This window comes from Panthera onca, chromosome B2, assembly GCF_046562875.1.
Source record: "Panthera onca isolate mPanOnc1 chromosome B2, mPanOnc1 haplotype 2, whole genome shotgun sequence".
NCBI lineage: Eukaryota > Metazoa > Chordata > Mammalia > Carnivora > Felidae > Panthera > Panthera onca.
In genome coordinates, this window is record NC_138343.1 from 5,362,518 (window position 1) to 5,379,923 (window position 17,406).

General features: G+C 44.5%; 1 long non-coding RNA gene across 1 annotated transcript; it reads left to right on the top strand.

Moving 5' to 3' along the window:
* The first annotated feature begins 51 nt into the window (after nt 1-51).
* On the top strand, nt 52-15,982 carry LOC132666656 (uncharacterized). The gene is made up of 6 exons (XR_013555485.2): nt 52-225; nt 1,209-2,271; nt 10,245-10,327; nt 11,574-11,637; nt 14,645-14,775; nt 15,707-15,982. It is a non-coding gene; the product is annotated as an uncharacterized LOC132666656 (long non-coding RNA).
* The last annotated feature ends 1,424 nt before the right edge of the window (nt 15,983-17,406 follow it).

The following is a 17,406-nucleotide window of genomic DNA, read 5'->3' on the forward strand; positions in this document are numbered from 1 at the left end:
AGTCGCGGGGGGGTGGGGGGTAGGTGGGCGGGGCGCGCTTACCTGCGCCACCCCAGCTGCGGAGCCGGCGCTTAACCTCTGCGACCTTGCAGAGGTCAGGCTGGAGCGTAAAGGGTGGGTCGTTGCTAGTGATGGGTGATGGTTGGATGTGAAGAAATACACGACCATAATGCTTTGCCGTTTCTGGAGCGTCTTTGCACTGAGGATCAGATACGCAGTTTGGAAGTGAGGAACTTATACCCCGTTCCTAACTCAATTCATATTTAAGTGTATTGTAGCAGAAACAACTGTCATATGGAATGACGGACTAAACTTCTGCTGGTGAAGATGGAAGCACATAAACTCACAAGATTTACACTCCGTATTTAATCAACTGTAAGATAGTATCAATTCCAAGGTAGCATTATTTTATGTACCAGCAAGAAAGAAAAAGTGCTGAGAAATTATGCTTTCTATCATTTTAAGACTCATCCCAATTTCAGTCTTTTTTTTTTTTTTTAATTCATTTTGAGAGAGAGAGCCTGTGCACATGCACAGGCTAGCCAGTGGGAGAGGGTCAGAGGGAGAGAGAGAGAGAGAGAGAAAGAGAGAGAATATGAATGAATCCCAAGCAGGCTCCACACTGTCAGTGCAGAGCCCCACATGGCTCCATTCCATGAACAATGAGATCATGACCTGAGCTGAAATCAAGTCCAAGGCTTAACCAGCTGAGCCACCCAGGTGCCTCCCAATTTCAGTCTTTATTTAAAAAGTGGGTTTTAGAAGTGATTAAATACAGTATATGTGTATATTTTTATTTTTTTTAATGTTTATTTTGAGGGAGCATGCCTGTGTACAAGCAGGGGAGGAGCAGAGAGAGAGAGAGAGAGAGAGAGAGAGAGAGAGAGAATTCCAAGCAGGCCCCATGCCCAGCCAGGAGCCCCACTAGTGGCTTGAACTCATCACTGAGGGATCAGGACCTGAGCCGGTAGCAAGAATCAGAAGCTCAATGAACTGAGTCACCCTGGCACCCAGTATATATATATATATATATATATATATATATATATATATATATATATATATATATATATATGCATATTTTTAAAGCGTGAGTTAGTAGACTTGTGCCTTCCAGAGTAGTAACACAAGACAGACATGAGCTTCACAGATTCCCAATCACTGTGTATAAACACAGAACAATGGAGAACTTTTTGTTTTTTCTGTAGGGTATTGGGAATGAAGCTGAATCAGGAAGCCAGCAGACAGAAGACTTCACAGAAGAGGGGGTGTTTGACTTCAGCACTGAGAGCAAAGGATCACATCAAGCCTTAAAATCTGGAAAGAACGTACCTCACAGATTTTTCATTTTACTAAGCGCTTCAGTGATGAAGCAGTTCTTCCTAAAACACGCCTTCAGAGACCTTTCTTTGAGACAATGTGTGATAATTCTTTTAAAAAAACTTGACCCCCCCAGCTCAATGAGACAGCTCTGTTTAAGATGGCCTTGCAGAGCCCTAGAGAAGCTCTGGGAAATGGCCAGACACATCACCTTGCAATTCATGTCAAGGGTTTGGGATTTAACCTGAGAAGGGTAGGCACCATAGGGGGACTTCAATGAGCAGCGAGGTAAAGATCTGAGGTATGTTTAAATGGATGATTCTGTGTGGGGAAGAGATTACAGAGAGTCAAGTGTGGAGGCAGAGAGATGGCAATGATGGTTTGTGCCAAGATGGAGATGGGAGACAGGGCGAGCTTGGTCCTATATGTTGAAGATCTAGTTGACAAGATTTGCAGATGGGATGTAAGCAAAGAGGCATAGAAGTTGACTACTTTTTTTTTTTTTTTTTTCCTAAACAACTGGGCAATCATGATGGCATCTAGTGAGAGGGAATTTGAGAGCGGAGAAAGTTGGAGATCAGGTTATGGCATTGTGTTTGATTCTGGACATGCTAAATCAAATATCTAAGCATTGATATCAAGTGAGCAGTCTGGAGTTTGGGGGAGATGTTGGTGCTAACATATACATTGGGAGCTGTGTAGAGGTATTTAAAGCCATGAGACTGGGTATGATCTCTTAGGAAGCGAGACAGCAAAGAGAAAAGTTTCTATGATTGAGCCCTAGATCCTCCAGCATTTAATCGGCGAAAAAAGAGGTGGATCCAGCAGAAGAATATGAGAAGGGGTGGCCAGGAAGGAGGAGTAAAATCAGAGGGTGGAATCCTTGAAGCAAAGTGAAGAAAGTGTTTCAAGAAAGAGGAAGTGCTCAATTACGTCAGATGCTACTGACAGGTAAGATGAGAAATGGGAATTGCTTATGTTGGAAGTGACACTGGAGTTTCCTGGTGATCTTGACAGGAGCAGTTTCCGTAGGGGTAGGGATTGGGGTCTGAATAGTCATCTTCCTATTCAGCCCAAGCCGTGACAAGATCCCAGAAGACTTCTGCACCTATATGACAATTTAGCCTTAAGTTTGTTTTTTTTTTAAGTTCATTTACTTTGAGAGAGAGAGCAAGCAGGGGAGGGGTAGAGAGAGGGAGAGGGAGAGAGAGACAAGCCCAAGCAAGCTCCACGCTGTCAGCACAGGGCTCAAACTTGAGAACCGTGAGATCATGACCTGAGCCGAAATTCAGAGTTGGACGCTTGACTGACTGAGCCACCCAAGCACCCTGCCTTAAGTTTCTTTAATCTCTTTTCTCACCTCTTGAGCTCCAAAGCATGTCGGTTACCTCATCCCCACCTCTGGATTGTATTCTTACCTAGAAATGTTTCATGTCAGGAAAGCCATACCAGTAACACACTCTCTGACACTAGCCTTCTGGAGGCTTTATGCCCACAATTATATTTTCCCATCAGACCCTTGCTGGCTGTCCTCCCTTCTCTACCTAGCCTGGATTATGTAACTGACCATCTGAAACCTCTGTGACTTAGTACTTGGAACATGTAGCATTCAGGGGTGTAATCCTAGAAACTACTTTATTTTTGTCCCTCCAATCCTGCTGAGTGGGGCTAGTCCTTCTCCAGCCTCTTGAAAACTTGGGTAGGTCCCATGACTCCTCTGGTCCCTTGGCCCTATGTTCACTCTGTTATCAATTCAGTAATTGAAAACGTCCACTCCATATACCAATTTCAATTCAGTAATTTGCAGTATCAGACCCCTTATACTAATCACAGCTGCAATCTTCATTCAAAGAAAGGACTTGGTACCTCTCTCCTTGTTGGGCCTGGAGGCAAACAAGAATTTTTGGTGTGGATAGAGATTTTGGACAGCTCCCCCAACCCCTTCCCACTCCTTTTCTTACTCCATGGCTGCCATTTCTGACTCTGCTGGGGCAGTGAAGCCAAGTTAGAATGAACGAGTCTTTGACTGAAAGGCAGCATCGTGCTCTCTATAGGCAGGGCAGATATTGAAGCTGACCCCATTGAGGGCATGTCCACGGGTTCTCTGGAAGACCTTCCCCTCTTCCCTCCAGGCCCATTTGGTTGCCAGTCCTTTGATGCAGACAGTGACCCTCCTGATCACTTGCAAATTCTGCCTCTTCTTGCCTCAAATGACCAGGCTCCTCTTTTCCCAACCTGCTGCTCTTTTGGGCAGGATCCTTTAAAAAGCAACCCAGACTGATTTCCCATTGTCACATGTTCACCCCAGGATTCATGCACCATTAGAAGGGAGCACAATTACTTCCCCAGCATAGAGCTGCTATCCTTTGCTTAGGTACAAGCCTGTGACATCTTCAAGCTCTCAGAGTGATCTTAAGATGTCCCTCTCAATAGACTTGAAGTGAGTGGCAAGCACTCTCCTTACCCCTTTCTCTGGAAGTGTTTCTAAATCTTCCACACCATGTCTGGCCTCAGTCTTCAGTCTTCTGATCCTTTGACATCTTCCACCTGGGTGAGAGGTCCACCTGTGTAGTGGCTTCTCTATAAATTCCCTTCAGAAGTTGGTAACTGACCTTGGTGCTGGTACCCTATCTTGGCACTTCAGCGGAAACACCTACGTTCCTCAGCACCCTCGATCCTTTGCACTTCTTTTATTCATTAATGAAGTTATTTATTTCACAAGTACTTGCTGAGCATGACAATGTGCCAAGTATTATTTTAGGTTCTGGGGTAAATGCGTGAAGGAAACAAAGTACCTGTCTGTAGTGAGTAGAATGCTGCCCGCCCCCCCCAAATTTATGTTCGCTCGGAACCTCAGAATGTGACCCTATTTGGAAGTAGGAGTCTTTGCAGGTTCAACTAGTTAAGCATCTCAAGTTGAGATCATCGCGGATTTACGGTGTGCCCTCAATTCAGTGACTAGTAGTCTTTATCAGAGAAAGGAGAGGGAGGCTTGAACGCTCAGACCTAGCAGACCAGCATGTAAAGGTGGGAGTAGAGATTGGAGTGATTCAGCTGTAAGCCAAGGAGCACCAGAAGCCACCAGCAACCAAAAGAAGCATGGATGGATTCTCCCCTAGAGCCTTCAGTGGGAGCGAGGTCTTGCTGATACCATGAGTTTGGTCTTCTAGCCCCCAGAACCGTGAAAGAATAATGTTCTGTTGTTTTAAGCCGCCCGTTTTCTGGTACTTTGTTACGGCAGCCCCAGAAAATGCATACCCTGCTTTCGTGTAGCTTAAATCCTAGTTGATGGGGGCCCATAAAATTCGGGGCCCCATCTGTGCCCTCACTACCACCCGATGATTATTTCATTGCCCTCTCTCAGTCCCTGCCCCCCTTCTCTCCCCGTAATACCTCCTTTAAGTCTTTAGTGGTGTCCTCAAACCTCTTATTCCAGCCAAGCTCCTCCAGTCATTTCCAGTACAAAATAATTTTACTGAGGGGAAATACACGCTACAGATCAAAAGCAAACAAGACATATTATAGTTTTATGTTTCCCTTCAGCTTAATTTACTGTTAAGTTCGACCTTTTGTGGCTCTTTAATATTTGGCTTCAGAATTCAAATCAAAGCCTCCTGCCAAAGAATTGTGGGCCTTTAGTAAGAAGTAAATTCCTTCGGAGCCTCAGATGTATGTTCTGGTTACTCTTCTCCCTTCACAACAAATATGGTCCAGGCACTGTACTTGGTCCAGGGAATACAAAATAAAGAGATTGATTTTACTCTTGGGGAGCTCACCTGAGAAACATGATAATGCAGACAACTGTTTAATTTCCCTTGTGAGAAGAACTATCAGTGACCAGTGCAGGGTCTCAGGGCACTTGGATGCGGTGAACCAACAGGCGAGGTCAGGGAAACCCTTTCTCAGGAAATGACAGTTTGGTTGAGACTGGGATGCATAAACATTAGCAACAAGGAGGGACTGAGAAACATTTCCAAAAAGGGGAAAAATGCGTGGGAAAACAAGTGGGGTTTTTTTGGTCATTGGAAGAATTGCCAGAGGTGTCTGACGACGCATGGTGGATGAGGCCCTCGAGTGGGTCTAGGTGAGGCCAGAGGGGCAGGTGGGAACTAGATTGTCCTGGGCTTTATACACGTTAAGGAGTTTGGATTTCATTCTGTGAGAAATAGGGAAAGTATCAAAGGGCTTTAAGCTAGGGGGAAGGATTCCATTTTCATTCTTAGATGACCACCCTGGAGACATCTTTGGAGACGGGAGTGTATGGGGCAGGGGAAGAGGAGGAGCCGGAAGACCATTGGGAGGCTTCTGTAGGCATCCAGACAAGACTTGAGGGGATGCTGGGTGAGGGCAGGGAGAACGGTCATGGGGAGAAAAGACTGGAGAGATATATAGAAGTAGAGCGGGTAGGACCAGGTGATTGGTAAGAGGGAGAAGGCACATAAGCCTGCTGGGGCTGCCGTAACAAAATTCCACAGACTGGAGACTTAAACAACAGACATTTCTTTCTCACAGTTCTGGACCCTAGAAGCCCAGGATCAAGGTGTTGGTAGGTTCTCTGCTTGGCTTGTAGATGGTGCCCTTCCCTGTGCCTTTTTCTGCACATATACATCCCTGGTGTTTCTGTGTGTCCTAATCTCCTCTTCTTGTAAGGACACCTGTTCGATTGGATCAGGACCCACCCTAATAATCTCATTTTTATTACCTCTTTAAAGGCCCTCTCTCCAAATATGTTATGTTCTGAAGTCCTGGGGGTTTGGGCTTTAAGATATGCATTTGGGGACACCATTCATTCAATAGCAGAAAGTAACAATGAACCCATGATTCTGAGAGAAGCAAGATGGTGGTGGATAGTGCTATGTACTGAGTAAGGGAAACCCGGACGAAGAAGAGTTCAGCGGAAAGAGTGGGAATTCTATTTTGGACCTGTTGGGTTTGAGATTGCCGAGTACATATCTAGATAACGTTGGTCTGGAGTAGGGGATAAAGCGGTGGGCTAGACGGAGAAATGTGGGGCTTGGGCATGTAGAAATAAGTGAAGTTGTGGGCATGTAGGAGGTTGCCTGGGGAGGATGTGAAAGGAGGAAGGGTCCAGATCACATTCTCCAGGGGACACCAACCAATACCGGAACCTGGAGCAGGAGGTCCCCAAGAGATTAAGGGGATGGGCCCTGTGGTCCAGCATGGACTAGCCCAAGTGGTAGGAGCCCCCAATAAAATAGTGGAGTCACTCTGAGAGCTTGCTGTATTTGACTACAGTGGGAAGGTAGGGAAGGTAGTGAAGGTAAAGGGGACTAGAAGTTACCATAGTTTGAGTCTTCGTTAAGTTCCCTAAGAAAACAACCCAGGCTTCTCCTTAGTAAAAATGAATGTAGGTCCTTGGTGGGGGGGGGTGGGGGGGGTGGGTGGGAGGAAGGCTCTCTCTGATGGGTTTGGAAGTCTGGCGCACTGTCCCTCCACTGTTTTCCCTGGGGCTTTCTTACTGCCACTGCCATCATTCTGAAGTGGAGTTCACTCTTTTGAAAGTTCTGCCTCAACCCCGACTACGTATTGCGTTTTCTGTTATATACCAAGCATGCACTAAGCACCACAAGCAGTAAACCGGAGGACAAGGTCCGTGCAACATTGTGTTACTGCTTTAGTTTCCCAGACAGCCTCATCTAACTGCCAGGTTTCCTCAAGGCAGTAGTCTCCAACTTCTTGTTTAATCACAAAGGATGCTTTGTGTTACTTCCCTCCTTCCCAGAGAGATCTGGCAATTCCTACAATATTACATCAGATGAAATAAACTTGTATGTAATAAGTGTCTGCACGTGTTGTTTTGCTTTTTAGTGAGTCTGATATGTTTTCGAGTAGATAAATGGTCAATTATTATTAAGTCATTTCTAAAACGTTGAAAGTAGCTTTCAGACTCTCCTTATTGTCACAGAGCCTCAGGATTTGGGCATCCCAGGCTGGGGATCCTGGTCCTAAAAGAAATGCTTTTCCATGGTTGCCAGAGGGGTGACTATGTTAAAGTCGATCTTTCTCTCTCCTTTCTCCTGCTCTCGATGCACCTGTTGCTAGCAGGCATGTTTTTCTAATGAAAACATTTCAGCCCCATGTAGAGTTAATTTAAACAATTTCACCTTTCTAGTATTTCTCTGAGGGACAAGAATATCTAAATTTATATCTCATGGAGGGTATCAACCAAAACACCCAAATACATTTTCTATTTTGAAAAACAATGGCTGAAAATTGTTAGCATATCATGTTCCAAGAAAAAATACATAATCCAAAAGAATGTAGTCAGACGTGATTCATGATTCATAAGAATCTTCCTTTCTGAGTTACTGGCTTTATTGCTGGAAATTTAGCAAAACGTACTTGGTTTTGCACTGAATAAGTACTGCGTACAAGCTGAAGGTTTATATATTGCATAGGAATGGAAAGGATTACAGAGCATTCTTGTATCAAGGTTTTTCAACCTCAGCTCTACGGACATTTTGGATCAGGTGATTCATTATTGGCGGGGAGCGCTGTCCTGGGCATTGTAGGACATTTAGAAGCAGCCCTGACCTACTAGGTCCTAGCAGCACACGGGCCCTGAGATGTGAAGCCAAAGATGTCTCCAGGCGTGGTCACTTTTTCCTGGGCAGCAAAATCACTTCTGACTGGGAACCACTGTATTTTATAAGAATTAGAAGAATCCACCAACCCCAAGACCGTTTCTCCTTTTGCAAGTTAGACCTCTTTAAATTTTGACATTTTCTTCACACATAGTAGACATTCAAAAGTGCAAATCTAACATTACCGGATTGTAGCACTGAATTAAATTTTATTCTTTATGACTTAAACATGTGTCCTGATTTATTTGCATCCATTACCACAAACCACGAGTCCAGCTTTTAAAATCATGATCCTGTTGGGACGCCTAGGTGGCTCAGTTGGTTGGGTGTCTGACTTTGGCTCAGGACATGATCTCATCTCACGGTTTGCCCAGTGTCAGCTCTGTGCTGACAGCTCAGAGCCTGGAGCCTGCTTGGGATTCTGTGTCTCCCCCTCTCTCTGCTCCTCTCCCGCTCGTGCTCTGTCTCTGTCTCTCTCAAAAATAAATAAACATTACCAAAATGTTTTAAAAATTAAAAAAAAATAAAATCATGATCCTGTCTATACCCAGGACCTGCAGTGGCAAATTGGGATCTCTGGGGTCTGGGTCTGTGATCCACCTGGGGGGTCCAAGAGCTAGCTTTCCCACGTTTGTAAAGTTTTCAGAACTTTGGCCACAGGAGGGAGCACTATTCCTGTGCTTGCTTATTCATTTATTGACTATTTTAATACACGCTTTCAGAGGTAAGTGATACAGGGAATTCCTAACCTAGGAATCAGAGGCACAGTTAGTGTATTAGTCAGGATTTCCCAGAGGAGCTGAACCAACAGGAGGAAAGGAGATTTGTCAGGAAGAACTGGCCCACTTGATAATGTCTGAGAAGTTCCAACGTCTGCCAATCTGCTGTCTGCAAACTGCGGACCCAGGAAAGCCTGTGGTGTGATTCAGCCTGAGTCTGAGGCCCGAGGGCAGGGGACCCAATGGTGGAAGGGCCAGTCTGGGAGCGGAAGATGAGAGCAGACATCCCAGGTCAAGCAGGGAGGCCGAAGAGAAATAAGTGGTGAATTCCTCTGCTGGTTTGCTTTGGTTTTTCTAGTCAAGCCCACCACCCATTCAATGACGCCCACCACACTGGCAACAACAATTTCCTGCGTCTGTTGCTTCAAGTGCTAATTTCATCTGCCGACACCCTCACAGACACCCAGAAATACTGTTCAACCTGGGCACTCTGTGTCCCCGTCAAGTCGGCACCTAAATGTAACCATCACCACCATCCACGTCGGGAGTCCAAACACCTCTCCGTTCTTATGATCTAAGCTTGTGCCCACCTGCCACTGCATTTATTTCGCAGTTGTAATTTTGGAAAGCAGTAGGGCAAGGTAGAATTTACACAAAAGATTGCTGTCCCACGCAACCGTTTTAAAGAATCTCTCAGACTGAAAGTGTTCGAACTGACCTCTTGCACTTTGAAGAGAGCACATACGCGCAGACCCCTGCTAATCGGTGCAGTATCCATCTGCCGGTACGATGAGGAGGTGTCGAATCTGAGGCAGTGTGTGTGTGTGTTTCATCATTAGTTTTTTCCTTTTTATGAAGATTTAGCATCTATCAAAAGTTTTAAGTTTTCGCTTGTGAAGATAGTAGGCCTAATAAGTTTTACACTTCTAGGCTTTAAAAAAATACACGTCCATGCCCTTCATACTATCATACGCTTGAACTGGCTGTGGAGGACAGCCAAGAACACGATACGGTGAATCTGATGAAGATTTACTTTAAAGTAGTTCAGATTGGGAGAGAGAGAATTCAGTAGAGCAAAACCTTGTGTGACGTGTGTTCTATTTGTTAAATTTACATGAATGTATGTCAAATGTATACATTTTTCAAAAATGTATTAAGTTTTATTAAATCTTACCATTCCTGTCTTCTAAACACCCAGCTTGTCATAGGATAGATCACTGTCTCCTCTTTCCTCTCCCAGCACAACGGGAAGCCCATGTTAAGGTCTGAACCATCTAGGATAATCTGGGAAGAATGGGATTTCACTCTTCCGGGAATGTTGGAAATGTCTGGGGCCACCCCTCCTGCAGTTTACCAGACATAGAAGTGACATTTTGAAACCGATAGAGATGCAACCATACATTTTTAATATAGTCCTAAATGCCTAAGGAAATGTCTCCTATGATCCAAATTACGATACAGGACGGCATCATTTAAGCTGAAGAGGGGGTGCAGGGAATGAGGCTCAGATTTAGTTATGGGTAGTTAGCTAGATGACACTTTTTGTTTCAACCCTTCTTACTGGGAATGCGTCTGACCGTGTTCTTCTTTTCTGCGACAGTCAGTGAAGCTTTGGTGACCTGGGTCATGACGCTAAATGCAATTGCTTACTGAGTGATACGCTGGCACTGGGTCTTATACCAGGTAAACTGACTTCTGATTGCCATAACATCTTACAATCATGGTTGGCCGATGATGGCAGGATCCCGAGAAAGCGGCTGCCGGCTTTGCTTCCCACGCTCTCGGGGGCTCTCTGATTTGGGGGGTGGAGAAGTGGTGGCTGCAGGAGGGGTGCGGGCTTGTCAGGTAGGATGAGGTGTTGGGGCAAGGCTGTCAGAGAGATTTGTGAGGACTGACCCCACTGGATGACATTCCTTCTTCCAGTTAAGACACCTGTGATGACAAGACGCCCCAGTGTTTGACAGAACCCTAAGAAGGAAAATAATTTCACACAAACGAGGAAGATAATTTCAAATAAACGAGGACACAATACTTTCTCATAGATTTTTTTTTAAGGTTTTACTTACTGAAAGCTCTTCTTCAGATTTTATTTAGACATAGGTTTCTATTGTATAACAGTGTACATAAATGGGAAAATGTAAGCAAAATATTCGTTAAGACACTCCTAAGACTTGTTGTTCCAATGTTAAATCATAGTTTAATCTTAATTTTTAAAAATGTTTATTATTTATTTTTGAGAGGGAAAGAGAGAGAGAGAAAGAGAGGGAAGGAAAGAGAGGGAGAGAGCACAAACCAGGGAGGGGCAGAGAGAGAAAGGGAGACACAGAATCTGAAGCAGGCTCCAGGCTCGCCCCTTAAATGAATTTTTTAAAGATTATACCATGATTGGAGTGCCTGGGTGGCTCAGTGGTTAGGTGTCTGACTTAGGCTCAGGCCATGATCTTGAGGTTCGTGGGTTTGAGCCCCGTGTCAGGCTGTGTGCTGACAGCTTGGAGCCTGGAGCCTGCTTCGGATTCTGTGTCTCCCTTTCTCTGCCCCTCCTCTGCTTGTGCTCTCTCTCTCTCAAAAATAAATAAATTTTATTTATTCTCTCTCTGTCTCTCTCAAAAATAAATAAATATTAAAAGAGTAAAAAAGGGAACTAAGCTTCACATATGAAGTATTAACCATGCACATCTCTCAGCTTGGGTGGTGGCAACATGAACCTTTTGGCCTGATTCCTTCTTGCTCACACAACACACCACACTTGGTCAAGGACAGGTATAAGACTACCTTGACTGTAAGGCACATCCTGACTTCAGAGATGATGAAAAAACATATGCATCTTGCAATAAATGTAATGTGGTGATCTGTTTTTTCTTTCCTCTCTTTCTCCTTCTGCCTCGAGTAAATTCGTGATACTAATTTTTTTTTCATTTGTCTCTTTCAGATGAAAACTGAGTTAATCATGGGAAAAATCAGGCAGGGTTCAGGGTGTGCTGGGTTTTAAATAGGTAAGGTTTTACTGCAAGTGAACTTAAATGGACCTACAGCCTTCTCATTTGTTCACGTAGATGTTTTAAGAAGTTCTTTTCAAATCTACACCCCTTATGGTTTTTCTGCACTATCTGAAAATGTCACTGGGAAATGATCAAATAGGTCATAAATCTGATGGGCTGAAAAATGTTATATTGCACAATCATTGAAACTTCTGGAGTTAGTTTATAATTAAGTTAGAAATCAATATATGTGAGGAGAAAGTACCAGGGTATCTGGCTTCCATCATACTACTTGCTATGCTAGTCATGTCTTGTTGACCGATACCAGTTTTCTAAATTGGAACTTCCAAACTTTAAATGACATCAGAACATTATAGTTCACTAAGGCAGCTCTTTCCATTAATTCAGACACTGGACTGCAGTTAACCAGTAACTTCTGCATCAGTGACATAATTTCTTGCAAAATTGGTATTTTGTAATGGTTAACTTTGCTCCTGGCTGTTCACAGCAGGGGGTAGTTCTCTTTCATCAAAGTCTTCTGGTTATTACAGTCCACCAGGGCTTAAGACATTATGCCTTAAAACAAAACAAAACCCTCCCAGGTACTGAGTGGTAGTACTATTTTACCTCACTAATTGTCAGTGAACTAAGGAAACCCTTCCAAAGTGCTTACTAAACAATTGATAGTCCAAACTGGGCATCTAAGATTTTGCCAGAAGTAGCCTTTTAATGATAGAGCCAGAGACATAGTCATCTAAGTCATCTTGCTGGTGTTAAAGGGTAGTGATTTTTTTTTTTTTATTTTTATTAAATTTTTTTTTAATGTTTATTTATTTTTGACAGAGAGACAGAGCATGAGCGGGGGAGGGCAGAGAGAGAGGGAGACACAGAATCCCAAGCAGGCTCCAGGCTCTGAACTGTCAGCGCACAGCCCGACACAGGGCTTGAACCCACAGACCGTGAGATCATGACCTGAGCCAAAGTTGGATGCTCAACCGACTGAGCCACCCAGGTGCCCCTAAACACTTTACTTTTTAAAGTTTTTTTTTGGTGAGAGAGACAGAGCGTGAGCAGGGGAGGGGCAGAGAGGGAGAGAGGGACACAGAGCCTGAAGCAGGCTCCAGGCTTGGAGCTATCAGCACATAGCCCGATGTGGGGCTTGAACTCACGAATCGTGAGATCACGGCCTGAGCCGAAGTCGGACGCTTAACCGACTGAGCCACCCAGGAGCCCCTAAAGGGTAGTGATTTTTAACTTTGTGAAAGAATGTTAGGAAGAAAGAAAGAAAGAAGGAAGGAAAGAAAGGAAGAAAGAAAAAAAAAAGAAACTTTTGTTCTGAGGTTATATAGAATTAAGGTCAGTGGAAAAAGTCTGTCCATTGTGGGAAAATATGAAAGAAGTCCCTGGGATATTGGAGAACAGGCCTTAAAATGCAGTTTCACCGCTTTGCTCCAAATCTGAATCGTGAAAGGAAACTCACAGTTCACCACCACCACCAAAGAAATCAGCAACCTCAGATATGCATCCTTCTAATTTCCACATTAAGGAAACCTGATGATAACTTGGAGAGGCAGCAGTAAGCCCCTCCCCCAGCACCTTGAATTCTTGGTGGGGGGAGACACTGACTGCTAATTAAGCTTTGGTTTTGTATCTGTAAACACCACTTCTGCCTTATGTAAATAAGATATTTACACCACTTACTTAATGATTATGCACATAAATAATTTAGAGCCGAGAGACAGAGTCAAACCATTCCTAAGGTTTTTTTTGGCCAGTTCACAGACCCCAGCTGAAGACAATGAGTAACAACTTTATTAACTTGGAATCAAAGTCTTGCTTCTGTTGAGAGTGACCCAAGGGATTTAATTGTAAGTGAAGGGGATGTATACTTGCCTGAAATGCGGAAAGAATTTTGAGCTTAGGTTGCCAAGTTTTGTGAAAGTTTTTTTTTTTTTTTCCCTCCTCATTGCTAGATTGTTAAATCACCACGGAGGAGAAACTGCTTTGTTTAAACAGCTTTTCTGTTCCAAGAACCAGAGTATTACAACAAACTCCTCGGGTGACAGAGCAAATTGTGCCATAGGTGAAATTACCCAGAGAAAATTTCCAATATTACATCTCCTTCCAGACGTCCCGCAGGCAAGTGAAATCCGCCTAGCAGTTTCTTGCCACAAAGCAGAAATCATTTAAAAAGCCAAGCTCTTAAAAATAAATAAATAAATAAATAAATAAATAAAATAAAATAAAATAAAATAAATAAAAAGCCAAGCTCTTGAGGCACTTGGGTGGCTCAGTGGGTTAAGCATCTGACTCTTGGTTTTGGCTCAGGTCATGATCTCACGGCTCCAGGAGTTTGAGCCCCACATTTGGGCTCTGTGCTGACAGTGTGGAGCTCGCTTGGGATTCTTTCTTTCCTTCTCTCTCTGCCCCTCCCCTGCTCGCTTTCTCTGTCTCTCTCAAAATAAATAAACTGAAAAAAATAAATAAAAAGCCAGGCTCTTTGTTCTACACCTTCCGTGTCATAACTGATCCATTCTCCCAGGGGTTCTGGTATTCTGTAAGATAATGTAGTGATTCATCCTTCTGTTTCCAGAAACTAGAGGGTATGAGAATAAAGGAAATCAATGATACATATGATGTATATTGCCACATTGGAGAAGGTCATTGAAAAGACACGATTGACCTGCGAGCTGGACTCGGGTATTAGAGGTTCCTCTCCTCCTCCCCCGTCCTGGGGATGTGGGGTCCTCCTGCTTTTCCCGCCCCCAGAGGCTGCTCTAAGGACACAGCCTTGAGATGGTGATGTGGTGTTGAGAACACCTGCATGGTATACGTGACTGAACCCTTTTGGGGCCTCTTTATGAACTTTTAAGATATGGCAGGCGGATGCAGGGATCCATTCATCTTGCTCCCGATGAGACAAACCTGACGTGAAAGCTCCCTTTGTTTATTACAACTGCCACCTACCAAACTGAAGTGGCCTGCCTCTTTCTTCCATGTCTCCTTGCCTTCCCCCCTACAGCTGGTTTCAGATCCCATCCAGAGAGCTCCAGAGAGGGCTGTGAACCATCATGCCAACAGATACACAGAAACACACCAGAGGGAATCAGCTGAAGATCGCTGTAGTCCTGACTCCTGCCACATCCTTCTCTGGTACCTCATGCAACTCAACTATCATTTAAAGGCTTTTTGAAACACTCGATGATTTGTGTTTTTCATTTGCCACTAGTTTTAAACTCAACTTCAGACCTGCAGGCCTATCCGCTTTTCCAGAAAGGAAGCAAATCGGTGTAAGGGCTAGATGCTCTTTAGGACAAAAGCGTGTAAAATAAAGGGGGTGGTGATTGGTTAGAATCGGCAAATAATTCATTACAAATAATGAATTACGAGCTGCATTGTGTACCCCTCAAAATTCATGTATTGAAGTCCCAAGGCCCTATTGTCCCAGAACGTGACTGCACTTGATGCTAGGTCTTTAACGAGGTAGTCAAAGTGTGGTTCTTAGGGTGGGTCCTAATCCAAAGATTGGTGTCCTTACACGAAGAGGAGATTAGCACACGGGCCTGCACGGAAGGAAGACGACGTGAAGACAGAGAGAGAAAACAGCCATCTACAAGCCACAAGAGAGGTTTCAGAAGAAACCACCCCGCTGACACCTTGATCTAGGACTTCTAGCCTCCAGAACTCAGCCATGATACATCTCTGTTAAGCCACCCAGTCTGCGGGTGACCCTGCAGCCTGGCCGGCTGACCCCACAGACACATACATGCTCCTCAGACAGGACTGGCTCCTTCTTGGCAGCTTTACACTTCACTCTGAGGTTATGCTGTTTTTAAAAAGATAGATATATAGTCTTTTATCTATATTATAGGCTAAACGTGTTAACCTCTCAACATTACGATCCTGTGATTTATTGTACTTGTGATCATACACAAAAAGGGTGGTTTAGAATATGACGGTTTTTTTCAAAACCCAAGAAGCGTAGCATTCATAATTAGCTGTACTAAATGTTCTACATGGAGTGTCTTGTCTCATCCTGGCTATAACCTATGGAATAGGTAATATCCTTGCTTCTATTTTACAGATGAGAAGACTGTGGGCATAGAGAGGGTAAGAGGGTAAGTGCCACGCTCACTGTGGAGAGCCAGAATTCAGGCACTCTCTAGTCCCCTGACCGCTGGTTTTTGAGATGAAGTATCTCACACGGTACTTGTGGGACATACGGCAGTTATTAAATGCTGGGCGTCTCCTAGTTTCTGAGATGGTACACCAGGGAAATCCTTCAAAAACATTACCGGAATTGCGTTTTTGGCCCTACAATGACAGCGATGAGTTGAGTCCCCCAAAAACAAAGGCACGAGAAGGCTTTACAGAGGCTACGGCTGGAGCCGAAAAGAGACACAGCACTGACAGAGGATACTTAATGTAGTCTCCTGGAACAGAGTGGGGACCCTGCTTAAACAGACAAAACCCAGGTTCCCCCTGGGCCCGGTATGCTAAGGAGAGAAAGGGAAAGAAAAATGCCTCATCTTGATTGGTTGGAAGGGCCTCGTCCTGATCGGTGGGTATTAGTGGCAACTCAGGCAGCCTATTGGTGAGTTTTGGAGCTGAGGTCCTCTGGTTTATGTCCAGCTCCTACATGGGGCTCATCCTGGCTGCATCCTGATTGTGCTCTGTAGCAGAAGTGGTTAAAAAATATTTTTTTTATGTTTATTTATTTCTGAGAGGAAGACAGAGCATGAGTGGGGGAGGGGCAGAGACAGAGAGGGAGACACAGAATCCGAAGCAGGCCCCAGGCTCTGAGCTGTTAGCACAGAGCCCTACATGGGGCTTGAACTTGTGGACTGTGAGATCATGACCTGAACCGAAGTGCAGCCACCCAGAGGCCCTTGTAGGAGAGGTGGTTTAATAACAGCCAACAGGCAACACCCCGGGTGCGTAATGTTTTTCACTTGGGGCTCGTTCCCATGGTCCCTGTCTCCAAAGCTGGATTAGAAACTACCTGGCAGGGGTGCCTGAGTGGCTTAGTGGGTTAAGCTTTCGACTTTGGCTCAGGTCATGAACTCAGGGTTCATGAGTTCCAGCCCTGCATGGGTCTCTCTGGTCTTTCTGCTGTCCACACAGAGCCCTCTTGGGATCCTCTCTCCCTCTCTCAAAAATAAGTAAACATTGAAAAAAGAAACCATCTGGTGACTGAAGGGAAACTGACCACCCCTGGTCCTGACTGGGGAGCTTTACCACCGGGGAGAAGATTGGGGGTGCTGAAGGGTGCGTGCACCCTCATGACGCCAGGATCTGCTTGAATCCAGCTGGAAGCAAACCATTCTTCCCTTCTTTTTCTTTCTCTCTTTTTCCCTTCCTCCCTTCATTCCAGGCTACATAGTTGAGTATTGTGACGTATAGGAGAGAGAAACAGAAGGTGCAGATGGGGGAGGAAGGGCCCAATATTAGCCACACTGTGTAAATGAGAAATAGAGCTTTGTCCAGAGTAGATTCTGAGTATTTGCTAATGAATGAATGAATGCATGCATGCATGCAGTAGGCAGTTAAGATCCAGGACTAGAAGTTAGAGACTCAGAATGGGTAAGGTCATAGGTTTGTGTACAGTGACTTAGTACGGAAATGCTTTCAGGGTGATTGGTAATTACGAAGCCAGGTGAGGGTGTGATTTCAGGCAATATCTCACCAAGGGCAGCTTGAACTCGATTGCACACAGGGACTGTAAAGTATACCTTATGCTTACGAAGTAACCTGACCTAAGTCATTTGATGAATGCATTGCAGT